We start from the raw sequence: 14,886 nt of genomic DNA, 5'->3' as shown, positions 1-14,886 counted from the left end.
CAACTACAGTCAGCTAATTCTTTTGCTCTTTATTCTGCCTTTTGTGAAAAGAGGGTTGCTAATCCTTAAGAATGCAGTTCTCCTGTCTTCCATGCTGTCTCCAAGTCAAGTTGATATAATGTGGCTCTACTACTGGACTGCTGAGGGAAAGACTGGCCTTTTTCACGGATACAGTAGTCATGTTCCTCCTCCTCTTAATAATCCCCTATTCCATAAGAACCTAACCCTGTAAGGGGTTGGGGGAGGGATAAGAAATTCCATTCTGGTTGCCTAAGGAAAATATCAGAAGGCACAGAGATTTGGGTACTAATGCTTAGGAAGGACCTATAGCTTTTCTTCACAGCAACTTAAGTTGGCCAGACCTGCTCTTGCAGCAACAAAGTTCTGGTAGATCTTTCTGCCTTTTGCTGCTTATTGATACTAAGCAGCAATCATTTAGAAGGCCCTTAGGAAGTGAGATTACCCATATGCAGAATTTAGGGCAAGTTTCAAAGGGAAGGTTTACCTACAAATGGGAAAATTGTGTCCCTGCCTTCTCCCTGGAGGCCTGGCCTCTGATTGGCAATTCTCAGTGCTTATGCTTTTGTGCACATGTCAAGGGAATTAGATGGACCCAGCCTTTTGGTTTTCTCTACTTGCCCATGGCACAGATTTAAATTTTAAATTAAATGGAAGTGACACTTTCTCACTTCAATGCCAGGTAAGGGCCCTCAGAGTTCTTAGGAAAAAGACTATAAATGATCTTCTCTGTTATGATTCTTAAAACCAAATCAGAGACATTAATGTCCTCAAGAGCAACTCAAAGAAACATACAAAAAAAAAAAAAAAGGATGAATTTGAAACTAGCTTTCCTGGGAGTCTGTTCCTTTTTGGGCCATCACTGGGATCTCAGACCAGAGGGCTGGGTTGGTGAGGGGACAGAAATTACTGGTATTTGTAAGGCTCTGAATTGTCCAGAAATTAAGTTCAAAGCCTGATGAATATTTGACCTAGGCAATCACTACTGGCCCCAAACTCCATTTCCTTAAGCAAAGGAGAAATCATGCTCATAGTAGAAACAAGGAAGTCAGGAGGCCAGAGTACATTTGGGCAAAAAGTTTTGAAGAAACCCCAAGTGAAGAGTCTACAGAAGTGAGCAGTTGCAAAAAAAGAGGGATGGAACTTGGAAGACAAAGTCTGGGGAGATTTTAAGGGTGTCAAGGCAACACCAGGGTGGACAGCTTTATGGGAAACCTGATTGAACCATTTACTTCGCAAGTGTTTGTGTATCTTCTAAGTGTTAGGCACCATGCTGGGGGCCAGCGATACAGTGGGGAAGAAGAGCAGGCACAGTTTCAGCTACTATAGGAAAAGGGCATACATCAAATAATATCCCAAGCATCAGAGTCACAACTGTGCTAAGTGCTCCAAAGGAGAGGTACTCAGTGCTATGAGAGTATAGAGTGGGGAGATTTGTCTTAGGCAACAAGGTCAGGGGTTTCTCAAAGGAGTGACACTCAAACCGAATCTTGAACTGGGGGTGGTATAAAATTCAAGGCAGTGGGAATAGCATATGCAAAAATCCAGAGGCAAGAAGAGCACGGCTATTTAAGGAACAGAAGAAAGGCCAGAGTATGAGAGAGCCTGATGAGAGAAGAGTGATCTTTCCCCTGCTGGGAAGGAGGGGTCTTTATTTGGCAATGAAGCCGGCTGTTTTCCAAATGTTTCCTCTGTGTATGCTAGTCCAGGGACTGCATTACAATGACTGTATATCAGGTTAGAATGCCTATGATCCCTGGCTAACAAATTCAAGGGTGTGCTTGTCAACCATTCAGCAAAGTTTAATTGGACCTTACTTTGTGCTCGGTTCTGACCTAGGAGCTGGTGGTTTAAGCTATTCTTATTTCTCCAAGTCTTAAAATTTTTTTTTAATTTTTTTATTGTTTTGTTAATCACCATACATTACATCATTAGTTTTTGAGGCAGTGTTCCATGATTCATTGTTTGTGCATAACACCCAGTGCTCCACGCAGAACGTGCCCTCCTTAATACCCATCACTGGGCTAACCTATCCCCCCACCCCCTCCCCTCTAGAACCCTCAGTTTGTTTTTCAGAGTCCATCATCTCTCATGGTTCGTCTCCCCCTCCGATTTCCCCCCCTTCATTCTTCCCCTCCTGCTATCTTCTTCTTTGTTTTTTTTTTCTTAACCTATATTGCATTATTTGTTTCAGAGGTACAGATCTGTGATTCAACAGTCTTGCACAATTCACAGCGCTCACCATAGCACATACCCTCCCCAATGTCTATCACCCAGCCACCCCCTCCCGCCCACCCCCCACCACTCCAGCAACCCTCAGTTTGTTTCCTGAGATTAAGAATTCCTCATATCAGTGAGGTCATATGATACATGTCTTTCTCTGATTGTCCAAGCCCAACGACTGAGCCACCCAGGCGCCCCCCAAGTCTTAAAATTTTTGATTGGCCTGCCGACTTGTGTTTTCTAACCAATCACTTAATTTTCAGACAGTATCCACCAGAAAAAGGAAGCTCTCTTGAAACTGAAACTAGCATATGTTACTGTAAATTGTGGTATACGGTCTTGCCCAGGTGTTTTCTTGAGATTCCTAAATAGAGATCCACGATAAAGTACAACCCAACTGAAAAAGAGAACCCAGATTTTTTTGCCTTTTATTACTCATCCATTAATCTGTAGAACATGCCTTTACTCAGATTGTCAAGTTTTCCTACAAGTGGTAGTTCTGAATCTTTAAATCCATGGTAGGAATACCCAGGTTTCTAAGCCAACATGTTACTCTCTTGCTTGGGACGTTTCATCCTACTGAGAAGAGTGTTAAGAATAAGCTCCTTCAAAGGTTTTTGTTTCTCTCTAGTCAGCCTTTTATTCCAAGGCAAAAAGAGTCTGGACCCCGAAATGTTCAATCTTGGGAGAAGTTCCAACTCACTAATGATTCATCAATATCACAAGCAGGACCCAAGTAAAATGGATGTATGGCAGATGTAATTTCAATTCAAAAGAGGTAAACCATGATTGCGGCCTCTTTGTGTTTGACTTAATATTGGTTAATTTCTTAAATAAATTGGATTGGCACTGCTGCCTGCCTTAACAAATAAGAAGACAGACACTCTTTAGGCAGGTTGGCTTTGCTATGCATTTGTCCCATTCCTGTCTGCCAGGCTCCCCTCTTTTGTCTCCATCCATGGAACACTGACAGAGAGTTTTTAGAAAATCCTGGAGTCTGTAGAGTCTCCACATGAATCATCTAAAGGTGACCTGGTTTGCATGGCAAAATCAGTCTACTTTTTTTCTCTACCTTTATCTTGGAACATATCTTATCAAATTGTTGCCCAGCATTACATTGTAGACGCTATATATTGATGGTGTTTCCCTGTTAGTGTGTCTGTATTAATCTGATGTATTTATAGCACTCACTTGTGATTTCTAATTGTATGATATATGATATAATTCAACAAGGACTAGGGGGTATCACTTTATGCTAAGTCTTTAAAAGGGACAGAATAAGATGTAAAATAGCCCAGTTCTGGCATCTTAAAGTTTATTGGAAAAGACAAATTCATGCACACAAACCAGTTAGAGGGCCATACTTCTGTTAGTTAGGACCTTCCTATTCTTAAAGATTTTCACTGTACTTACCTTGTGGCTCCCAAATGAAGTTTCTTTCTTTATCTTTCTCTCTGTCTCTGTATTCCTGCAGTTTCAGTTCTGTCCCTGTAGCATCTGCAGATATAAAGCTCTGCCCCTTCAAAGTCAAAGACTGATTCACATCTAAGCATGCTTTGACTTGAGTAACTTCAAAAAAGATTGAGGAGGGATTCCTTCATGAGGCCCGCCATGTTTTGACTTCTCACTGCTGTATGCTCCTTCCCTTCCTACCTTTTCTGTCTCTTTACCTCAGTCTCTGAAGTAACCAGCATGTTCTTTTCCCTTTTTACCCAAAGTGGTTCACAGAACAGTGTAGGTATTCTAGGGAAAAAAGTCAGGGAGCTGATGGGTCTGTTACTTCAGAAAGGCAGGGAGTATGATTTACTTGTCTTGGATCCCCCCAAAGCGGACCTGAGAAAAAGAAGCTTTTTCTTTAGGATGTAATCACAGGAAACAGGAATAAAGAATGAAGAAGTGAGACAGGAAAAGGAAGGAAGCCACGAGGAGCTTAGTTGTGCTAAGGAACTCTGGAGGATAGTATTGAAGGAAATTTTTCAAAAGGCAAAATCATGCCTCTCATGCAAATGTAAAATGAACGTTTATCAAAGGTTTTGTCCAACTCATCCATTATTAAGGGAATCAGTGAGATGTTTGAAGTTGAAATGAAAATTTGACTTACTCTCTGCTGGACAGAATCCATTGACCTTGTCTTGAGCAGGAGACATGTGCTTTGCCATCAATGCTCTAGAAGTTAACTTCTGTCTCTATAGATGGATGGAATATCTGGTCAAAGATATTCAAGGAGCACACCCTTATAGAATAGACAAAACCAATGGTCACAAGACCACACCTAGAAGTCCCCTGAAGAAACATCCAATTATCTCTTTTGCCCATTACAAAATCTTTCACAGTTTTTCCTGACAGTGGTGTAGAACATGTCCCAGAGTTGTCCTACCTGAATGGCAAGGAAGCTGGCATATTTGTGCATTGATTCCAATCCAGCATTGATGGAAGAGTTTTAACACTCCAGCCCTTCCAGTTTGCTCTGTGCATGGGCCAAGCACGGTCTCCTGACCATAGGAAAAAAAAAAAAAAGTAGAAGAAGAAGGTGAAAAAAAGCCCTCAGGCAGAGTCACAAGTGTTGGCAGGAAATAGCCCTCTGTGTGTAGAGGTGACTGCCAAGGGGAATTGGAAAGCAGGGGGAGAGAAGAGGAGGTGCCATACTACCTGCTGTTCTTATTTGTTGGTTGATTTGTTGTTTTGTTTTTTTACATTTCCCACCAGAATGTAAGTTCCCTGAGGCCAGAAAATTTGTCTTATTTTTCACTATCTCCCCAACGCTTAGCTTACTGTCCAGCACATGGTAGGTGAACAATGAATACTTGATGAATGTTGTTGAATAAATAGGGGCCTCATGTTGGGCCATGAAGACAGTTTGCAGTCCAGCCTCAGAGGAAGGGAGTTTGCAGGGAGTTCGAAGAGGCTCATACAGTCATGCTTTGTGTAGTGTCCTTGGAACCAGTTACTTGCTCCATAGCCAACCTCCACCCCACCCCAAGTCTTGTTCATATTAAGAACAGAAGAACACAAAGTACAGACTCTGCTTTCAACATACTTGACCGGTAACACACTCTAGTACCTTCCACCCACTGTTAATTACTATACATTTGAAATGTTTATGTTCACACACACTAAGGCCTTATAAACCCTTCCTAAGACTTAGAGTAGAGAAAGTAGAAAATAGCAGAGGGACATTGTCTGCGGAGCACATGGTATGCTTGTCAGGACAGACACTGGGAGTCTATAAAAAAGCTAAGTTGCTTGTAGGCATCACTGAACAGACCCAAGAGATATACTGGTTTTATTAAGTGGACAGATGGCCTTCCAGAGTAGCCAGAAGAGCAGACAGACCCCAGATGACAAATGATGAGGGGCCCTCCCTATGGGCATTTTTTTGAGACAACGTGTTGACATTAGGTATGGAATAAATCCATAACTGTACTGCTCATGCAAATTCTCAAGACAAGCAGGTGCTATTCACTGACCTTACCCAAATGAAATTTTGCCAGAGAAAATAGCCCAACTCTCTTTTAAATTCATTTTCAGCAGGCATCTTCCCCAGCCCCCGTCCACACACCAAAATACTTCAAAACAAAATTTCAAACAAAAAACAAAGTGTTGGGGGGGAGTAACTTGAAAATTGCCCTTCATTTGAAATGGTTGACAGATGTCTTACAGAAATTTGGAGTATCGTCTGGCTGCTTAGAATCTACTCATTTTAAATGGAAGGCTCATGAAAACATCACCACTGTCAGATTATATGGGAGTATTTTTTTTAAACCTATAAGATGGATACATGCATTTTTATTGGTATTAATACTGTGTACCAGTGACATTAAATGGTTTAGAAATCCGGAAAGAACATTGTAGATTCTATAGGTTTTAGTCCCCTGAAGAAAGTTTAGAATTTGTCCCTGGTAATGTAGATGTTCTTCATGCGTGCAGATGTGTATGTGTTTTAATAGCCGTACGTGGATTCTCTAGGAAGAGATGGGTCTGAGAACCTGAGCACTCTTTCTCCAGCTGAGTAACTCATAGAAGGCCATCAGATATCCATAGGGGGGAAAAAATAGCAATGGGTAGGCTGTCCCATCTCTTATTGGTCAAGTTTCCACTTTGGGATGACTCAGAAATAATCCCATCATTCACTGTAATAATTTTTTTAATTACCACTGCATCACAAGCACTGGTCATTTTTGGTATTATAAAGAAAAGGGTTTTTTTTTTTTTTTCCTTTCATGGAGCTTATGTATTTTGGAGAACAGTAGATAGATTAAGGACATACTTTACAAAAGTCTAAGCAATGAATGTCCAAAATTGCAGAGAAACATTTGTAGTGGAGCACATATGCTAAATAAATAAAAAAAATATGTGAAGTAACTACAAAAATATAATATGGGAACTTGGTGAAGGGGATTGAGAGATAATTATGGGAATTTTAAGGAAGCCAGCAATCCATCACTTGTCACCAAGAGCTTCTGGGGCATCTGTCACATGCCCAGGACTGTGCTAGATGTACACAAAGAAGTTTAAAATATAATTTCTGCCCTGTGGGACCCCTAGACTGAAGTCAGGATGCAGCCCAGCACAGATAGCAAAATTAGTGAGCAACTCATATATATAATTAAGAAGGAAAAGTCATCAGCATCCAGAAGGAAGGTTTCCGAGAGAAAGCATGTGTGGGGGGATCTTGATGGGGAGGCAAAGAGCTAGGATTTACTCTGGTTACTTCTACCCAAGAGATTACTGAGGTGCAAAACCAGATCCAATTGCCTCAAACTGTTGCCTGTTCTAAAAATCAAACTCCGTAACTCTTGAGAGAGTTACCATGATGGAAATAATACAGAGCAGTGTCCAGCATTTAGTGTGAAAAGTAGGAAAGCACATGGAAAATGGAAAATGCTGTCAGAGTGTTCGTTCAACAGTGATCATCATTCCAGGAGGACGAAGCAGACGTTGAGGTTCCATCACCATGCCCTGTTTCTGAATTATCACTGCCTGTCAGCGGCTATGAGAAATCTCTTCCCGAAAGCCCGGCTTGGCAGGCTGTTTCATTCTGTGCTCTTTACCTTTGATGTAACAAATTGTGCACCAACCGCATCTGTTCAGGACCCAAACGTCCAGAAGGTCTGAGTCCGGAGAAGCCTGATCTGGCCTTTGGGAACAGGTTCTGGTCTACAGTTATTCTGATTACAGGGGCATCTACATTGACAAAAATGACCCTGGAGTGGTGGTAAATGTGAGGTGCCTGAGCAGTTCCTGTAACACCCGGCACAGGAGACACGTTGGACAGCATGCAGAGCTTTCCCGTGTCCACAGGAGTCGAGTCCAGCAGAACCGGTGCATGTTAGCACATTACCACGCAGCTTCCCAATGCGACAGCCACGGCATCAGGAGCAGCAAACGGCAGGGACAGACTCCTCATCACCTAGGAGCAGAAGGATGGCCGCGCTAACCTGAGAGCCGGCACCTGGCTTCTATTTCTGACTTTGCCACAGACACCCTGGCACTTGGTCTAGAAACTGCAAAGCCGTAGGTTTATAGTTGTTGGGAAAAGTTAACCTTGTGGCTTTCTTTGCCCATGGGAACACAGAGGTAATTCCACTACTTTTTCTTCTTTCTGAAATTGTCATCATCGTCTTCTCTTCCCGTTGGGAATGTGACCACGTGGTGCTTTTGATACCGTCTGGAGTTGGAGAAGATGAGTACCACTCTGACTTTTCTCCCTGGCCAAAATCAGGTTAGATCAGTGGTTCTGTCATGCTTGGATCTAAAGATGCCATGCGTAGTTTCTGCTTGGACTGTGGTTGTCTAACAGAAAATGTTCCCTTTGAGAAGAAACATCCTCTCCACTTGATAACAGCTCATTAAGAGCTAGGCTAATTTAATTCTATAGAAAATTAATAGGGTTCTAGAAATGTAGATGATTCATAGTTCATGTACCAAGTATCAGTCATTCAAGACATGTGGATATACAGGAAGAGATTCTAGCCTAAGTAAAAAAAAAAAAAAAGTAAAGTATAGCATTCTAACTGCCTGGCTGGAAGCTCCCTACCCTCTTTTGCCTCTTAGCTTCTCTAACACAGGCAGGCCTGGCTTTGCACAGTCCCGCTAGACATGAATTTCAGCCACCACAGCTTAGTTAAATACATCATTCCCCTAAAACACAGTCAAGTTTTAGTTACCGTGGTATATTAACTGTGAGTAATTGCATGAAGGACAAACTTCATTCCTAGCTCTTTAGTCCACAGATTACTAGGTAGGCAACAGATGCACATCATGATCAATGACCAATCATGTCCTTTATTTCCAGAAACCCCTGGATGATTACTAAGCATCTGTTTTCGGTCCACACACACAAACAGCTAAGTACATGGTGGTGTTGACTCCCTGTCTCCCAATGACAAACCCACAGGACATTTTATAAAAGCAGATCTCTGAAAGAGGGAATTGGCCAGTAAAGAAAATGCAGCAGAGACATGAAAAATGGGACTGCTAGAAGTGAGATTCAAATGAAACATAAATGGAGTTCCAGAAGAAACAGCTAACCATGAAAAAACATTGACGTCGTTGTCATTTGAGAGACCGTGGATGGGTAGCCAGCAGAAGTTAGTGAAACAAACTTCCCAGCACAAATGAGAAAAGTGGGTTTGGCCTAAAGAATGAAGATGTCTCAGAGGAAGGGGCATTGGCAAGATACTTCACAAAGAAATAAAGAAATTAAGGGGTTATTTTATGACAGTGAAAGTTGAGAGCTGATCCAAACTTAAAAAAGGAGTATGACAATTTGCCAAGGCACAGAAAAGATGTTTGCACGGTGTAGTAAATTCTAAGACAAAAAGAAGCAAGTACTGTTCAAATCATTCTTGGTTTTTATGAAAAATTTAAACCACATTATATCTCCATGTTTCTAACGCTTTAAATTATACTGTACTAAATAAGCGTTAGTTTTATTATGTTTTCCATTTCCTTACACATTTATAACAGACAAGAGTTTCTAATATTTTGACAAAAATTTCTAAAGTTCCTAGAACAATTACAATTTTTCTCTTTGATTATTAAATTTTTTTGCATGATTGCAGCTTGCACAATCATTTTTACAGTCCCACATTAGCACACAAAGCAAAGACTGCCTGTATCCAGTTAAAAATTCTTTATACTAAATTCTGTCTGTTTAAGGTGTGGATTCTGTTTCCTGACTGGACCTGGACCGATACACCAGACTACTAGAAATCTTTATATCTCATGACATTTTCCTGCCTTTTCCCCAAGAGTTTGTAGGAAAGAGCAGTGGATGAAAAGACAGATTGAAATCTAAGTTCTATTGGTTTCCTGAACGTAAGTCACTTAACCTCTCTGAGTCCCTATTTCCTCACATACAGTTGATAATCAGCTACCATAAAAGTTACCGTGAGAACCCAACAACACATATGGGTAAAAGGTACGCATATTATCCGTAAGGTCCTGAGACGTCCACACCCTCATCCCCACAATCTGTGCGTGTAACTGTTGATGGCACAAGGGACTTTACAGATATGAGGAGGTGAGGCTATCAAGATGGAAAGATTATTCTGAATTATCTGAGTAGGGGCTTAGATAGAATCTTAAGTGTTCCTCTAAGAAAGCAGCAGAGGGATTTGACTATGGAAGAGGAGAAGATGAGTTAATGAAGGAAGCACACACTGGAATAATGTGCTTTGAAGACAGAGGAAGTGGTCACAGGCCAAGAAATACAAGTGGCCATTAAAGGCTGAAAAAAAAGCCAGGAAATGGATTCTCCCCCTAGAGCCTCCAGAATGAACCAGGCCTGCTGACACCTTAGCTTTGCCTCAATGAAATTCATTGTGGGATTTTGACCTCCAGATCCGTAAGAGAAAAAATATATCTTGCTTTAGGCAACTGAATGGGTGATAATGTGTTACAGCAGCAATAGGAAGCTAATACAGCTACAAAGTGCAGAATTACCTTTGTACTCAGTGAAACTGCTAATGCAGCCCTTTCTTACTTAGTGTTTCCCTTGGGTTCCTCCTAATCAGATTTGAGACCCTTGGGAGCCTCTGGGAATGCTAAGTTGGAGGAAGACAGACAGCTGTGCCTATTCCCCATTTGTCCATTAGAACCAAGGGAGTCAGAACCCTGTCTTCTACGTACATTCATAGAACCTGAAAATCATGCTTTGTCCAAATCCTTCCTGATGGAGACTCTCCAGAGGAGTGAAATGTTCTTTTCTTTTTGTCCATCTTTTGCCAGGAAGATGAAAGTAGACCATTTGAGCCTTTCTTCTTGGATTCCATGTCAATGTACTATGCATGGTGAGAAAAACTCTCTGGGCCTGCCCTCCTGAATAAGCTTAAGAGAAAAGGGTTCTGGCAAGTTTTATCCAGGCTGACCTTGGGATCCATAAAATGACAAGCTTGCTAAGTGGTTGGAATGACACGTTTGCTTCACTGGCACTGAATGGGTTATATGTTTGCCTCAGTGGCCCACAGAATGTCAACTCGTGCCTTTGTCTATAGATTTGATCTCTGCCATTTAGTCATCTGGTTGCTGTAATTGTTGATTGACATATAAATGTTTTAAAGACCAAAAACAAATGTTAGTAATGCTGCAGCAGGCATATCATTGCCCACCTAGTTCTGTCCAAAACTGGGAACCAGCCAGTACGTCACCTGTCATCTTTACAGGAGGAATCTAGTATTATGGGGATAAGTCCTAACATGTGCTATTCTCAGTAGGATGCCAGTCAAGCTTTCTCCTGGATGGATTGGTTCAGGCTATAAGGGAAGTTTCTCCAGCAGTACCCTTACTTTTCATTCTTTGATGGTATCACTTAGTCCCCAGCTTTGTCAGCTTGGGTGTGTCTTCAGTGGAGACCTATGGAAGGCAGTGTGAGAAAGGGAATGGCCAAAAGTCTTGGTAGCTCCCTAGAATATTCCCTAAGATAGTTTAGCAAAATCCAGTCTTAAAGTTATCATAGCTGTAAGTGGAGGGACAGGCTGACATTTTACGTTCCTCACGTGAAGCAGTAAAACATATACTATGTCACTTTATATTGGTATTTTTTCTTGAAACGTTTAAAAGTAGTATAATTATAAGGAGTCAGACAAATACAGAATATGAGACACTGCAAGACAGTCCTTCAACTCCAAAAAAAGTCAATGTCTTGCAAAGGAAAAAAGGTAGGAGTAAATGGGGATTTTCCAGGTTAAAATAAGAGACTAAAGAAACATAAGCAAATGCAGTGTGATAACTTGATTGGATCCTGGGTTTAAAACAAACAAAACTGCTTATAAAACCTATCTAGGGTGTGATTGAGGGAATTTAAATGTGGAGAGCACATTAAATAAGGTAGAATAAATGTTAATTTACTGGGTGAGATTATAGCATCTAGCTAGAAAAAATGTTGATATTCTTAGGATATACAAACTGAAATGTTTAGCAGCAGTTTTTTATCAGCTATCTTCTTTCACACACTTTCAATAATTAAATATAAAGAAAAAAGAAAAAATAGCTCAAGTGTGGCAAAATGTTAACAATTAACAATAAAGTCATAATATCGGCATTAAAAAAGCCCTGATGGTACTTTACAATATACAGCTGTCTAGTGTTCAAAGTGTGTTAATGAATGGAACTGGGCCACTGAGCACAAAGGTCTTCATTATAGACGAAAGCCAGTTCGCCCAGCAAACCCAGCCCTCTTGCCCTCTCTTAACTTGGCGTTGGCCATGCCTGGTTTTCTTATACAATTAGCCACCCAACATGGGAGCCTAGCCCTGGCTCAGTATAGGTCCTGACCCCCTGATTCTGTCTGCTCCCCAGATCCTGGAGTTCTTATTCACAAATACATAGTGGATTTTATTTGACTAGGTTGGTGGGGAGGATTTTAGCTGGTTAAAGACTGTTGACCCAAACTAATTAACAGTGGATGTGTTTTCCAACAGCAAAAAGTATGCGGAGTGAGTACTGCATAGATGGCAAAATTGTTGATCTTCAGGGACCTGAAAAAGCAGGAAAGGAATAGGACTTTAAAAAAAAAGTAATAGGCACTTTTTAGGAACTTTTTGTTATGATTATTGGGGAAATTCAAGAGCCGTGTTCCAAGACTGAAACCCTACAGTATATAGAATTCCTTACAGTCAGAGAGGATTTCACCTGATTTTTCTGAATATTTGCATAGCTCGGAGAGGCATATATGAAGGCCGGTGCAAAGGAATATCTTATATTGAGTTGGATGGTGGTGAGAGGCGTGGTTATTCACAGCAGCCCTCATGCAAGATGCATAATAGGGGGACTGTTTCCACAGAGAACAAAAAAGTAAGTAAAAAATACGAAGGCCCTCAGCCCTCAAGCTTGTCATCGAAACGTTTAATGAATTTGTGTGGAGAAATTCTGTGCTGTGTCCATCCTAAGAAACTGAAAAAAAACAACAAACACAGTTCAGTACATTGTTAATTAGGTAATAATTACCAAGGCAAGGTACAGAATCCATACAGCACTCGTAAGTCAATCCAAGAGTCTGATAACTCCATAAAATAATAATTTGCAGATTCTGACCCAAGATCTGAAATATCAATGTCACAGATGGTGTGGTATTAGAACTATAACATTAAACAACGTAACATCCCTGCACAAACTTGCTACCAGGTCATAGGAATTGCCTAGTCAGCCTCAACAACCACCATTAAAGTTAACAGACTCACCCATACTGAGAGAAAGTCTTGTCTGGGTAGCAGAGACTTCAGTTTTACTGAAGACAGGAACCTGAAGAGGCTGGGCAAATATTAATAATATTTATTGAGCACTTAACTATGAACCAGACCTTGTGCTAAGAGGTTTGTCTGCAGACCTCCTCTAACCCCTACAACAACCCAGCGAGGCAGGCATTATTATTTTATTTGTTTTTGCCGGGAAAGGTCTGAGGATTCCAGGAATCAGGCCACTTACTCAAGTTCACACAGAGAACACATAGCAAAGCCAGGGTTGCAACCTGCTTGATCTTCTTTCAGAGCCTGTGCTTTAAAAAAAAAAAAAAAATCGTATTTATTCATTTTAGAGAGAGAGGGCGTACACGCACATGGGGAGGGACAGAGGGAGAAAGAATCTGAAGCCGACTCCACACTGACCGTAGAGCCTGATGCAGGAGGGCTAGATCCCACAACCGTGAGATCGTGACCTAAGCGGAAACCAAGAGTTGGATGCTTAACCGACTGAGCCACCCAGGCGCTCCTCAGAGCCTGCGCTTTGAAACATTCCTGCTTACTCTTTCAAGCAGGAGACAGAAGCACAGAAATGCTGTAACTGATAACAACCCCTTTGACATAGCTCTTCGGAGTTGATGAAATTCTTTAATAATCCAATTTCAAATGACCTTCACAAGAATGCAGTGGAATTGTCTGTGTCTGTAAAAAGAGCAGCCTCACTGTGGGCGGGACTGCCTGCGCCCAAGAACCAGTCCAGGCTATCCCTGGCCAGTGTCCCCCATGTCCGTGCCCGGCCAGGGGCGGGGGGCACCAGCTCCTGCTGCACGGTCCTTGGCGAGGGCTCCATTCCCTCCTTAGCCTTGTTCCTCATGAATACAAGTACAAATGCAGGACTGGCTGCTTCTCTTGCGGTTGCTTATTCCTGCCCTCTGTGTCAGACTTGCGGCCGCCCTGAAGCTGTTCGCTACATCGTTGATCTGATCATCTTCCTTCTTTCTGTTCACCCTCTTGGTGATTTCAGTTAAATGGGAGCCTTGGCTCTCTGGCTTCAGGAAATCTCGCTGTACTTCAGCATTTATCAGCCCCCGTTCCTTAATTAGAAGGGGGTAGGCGGTAAGACATTGACCAAGCCTGCAGTGCAATACAAATTATCTGCGGCGTTCAGATGTTTATCTGCCGAATTATCTGCCAAAAAAACGTGACCTCTTCTCTGCCTGGCAGGTTTTTGACTGCCCTTTTGCAGACAGAATTGCTTGATAAGGTTGATAGATGTCAGTGGAACCGGGGAGACTGGCCTTTTCCAAAACTAGGCTTTTGGGCGGCTGTGGCAGAAATCTAGCAAAGGACTCAAAGGAAGGGGGCCCAGTGTGGTCACAAAGAGTGAAAAGGAGAGCCAGATTTTACAGCAGCGCTCGGCAGCCAGACACATCTGGAAAGATGTCAGAATCTACCACAGAACTAACTCGCGGGGGAGAAAGGTGGTAATTGAACTGTGTTTATAGGTTACAGGTGGATAGCAATGAATGAAGGGGTGCATGAACAAATGCGGGGAGACAAACATCAGTTAAGTGTTGACGACGATGGGTGCTTTCATGCGCATGAATCCTCCCCATGGATCCATGAGATAAGAAGTTATTTCAGTTTTATGGATGAGGAAATTAAGGCTCTGAGTGGTCGAGATTCTTGCCCAAGATGAACCAGCCAGAAGCTGGACACGTTTGAATATGAATTTCTATTATTTGGGGTTGTTTTAAAAACGTACCTGGGATTTTGTTTTTATTTAGGTCTGGCGAGGCTAACAGACGAGGAGACGAGGAGAAAGATAGAGTCTGTTAAGAGTTCTCAAGAGGTAGGGGTATGCTGCACCACACAGAGCTAGTGGGGAAGTGTCAGCGTTGGTCAGGAGGCAAAAGGAGAGAGGGAAAAACGTGGGGATAAGACTTCATCATGGCTGCTGTGGTCA

The sequence above is a fragment of the Callorhinus ursinus genome, unplaced genomic scaffold, assembly GCF_003265705.2.
Source record: "Callorhinus ursinus isolate GAN/ISIS: 27379988/994484 unplaced genomic scaffold, GSC_fseal_2.0 scaffold23, whole genome shotgun sequence".
Classification (NCBI taxonomy): Eukaryota; Metazoa; Chordata; class Mammalia; order Carnivora; family Otariidae; genus Callorhinus; species Callorhinus ursinus.
The sequence above is the reverse complement of the archived record's forward strand: the minus strand, read 5'-3'. Positions refer to the sequence as shown.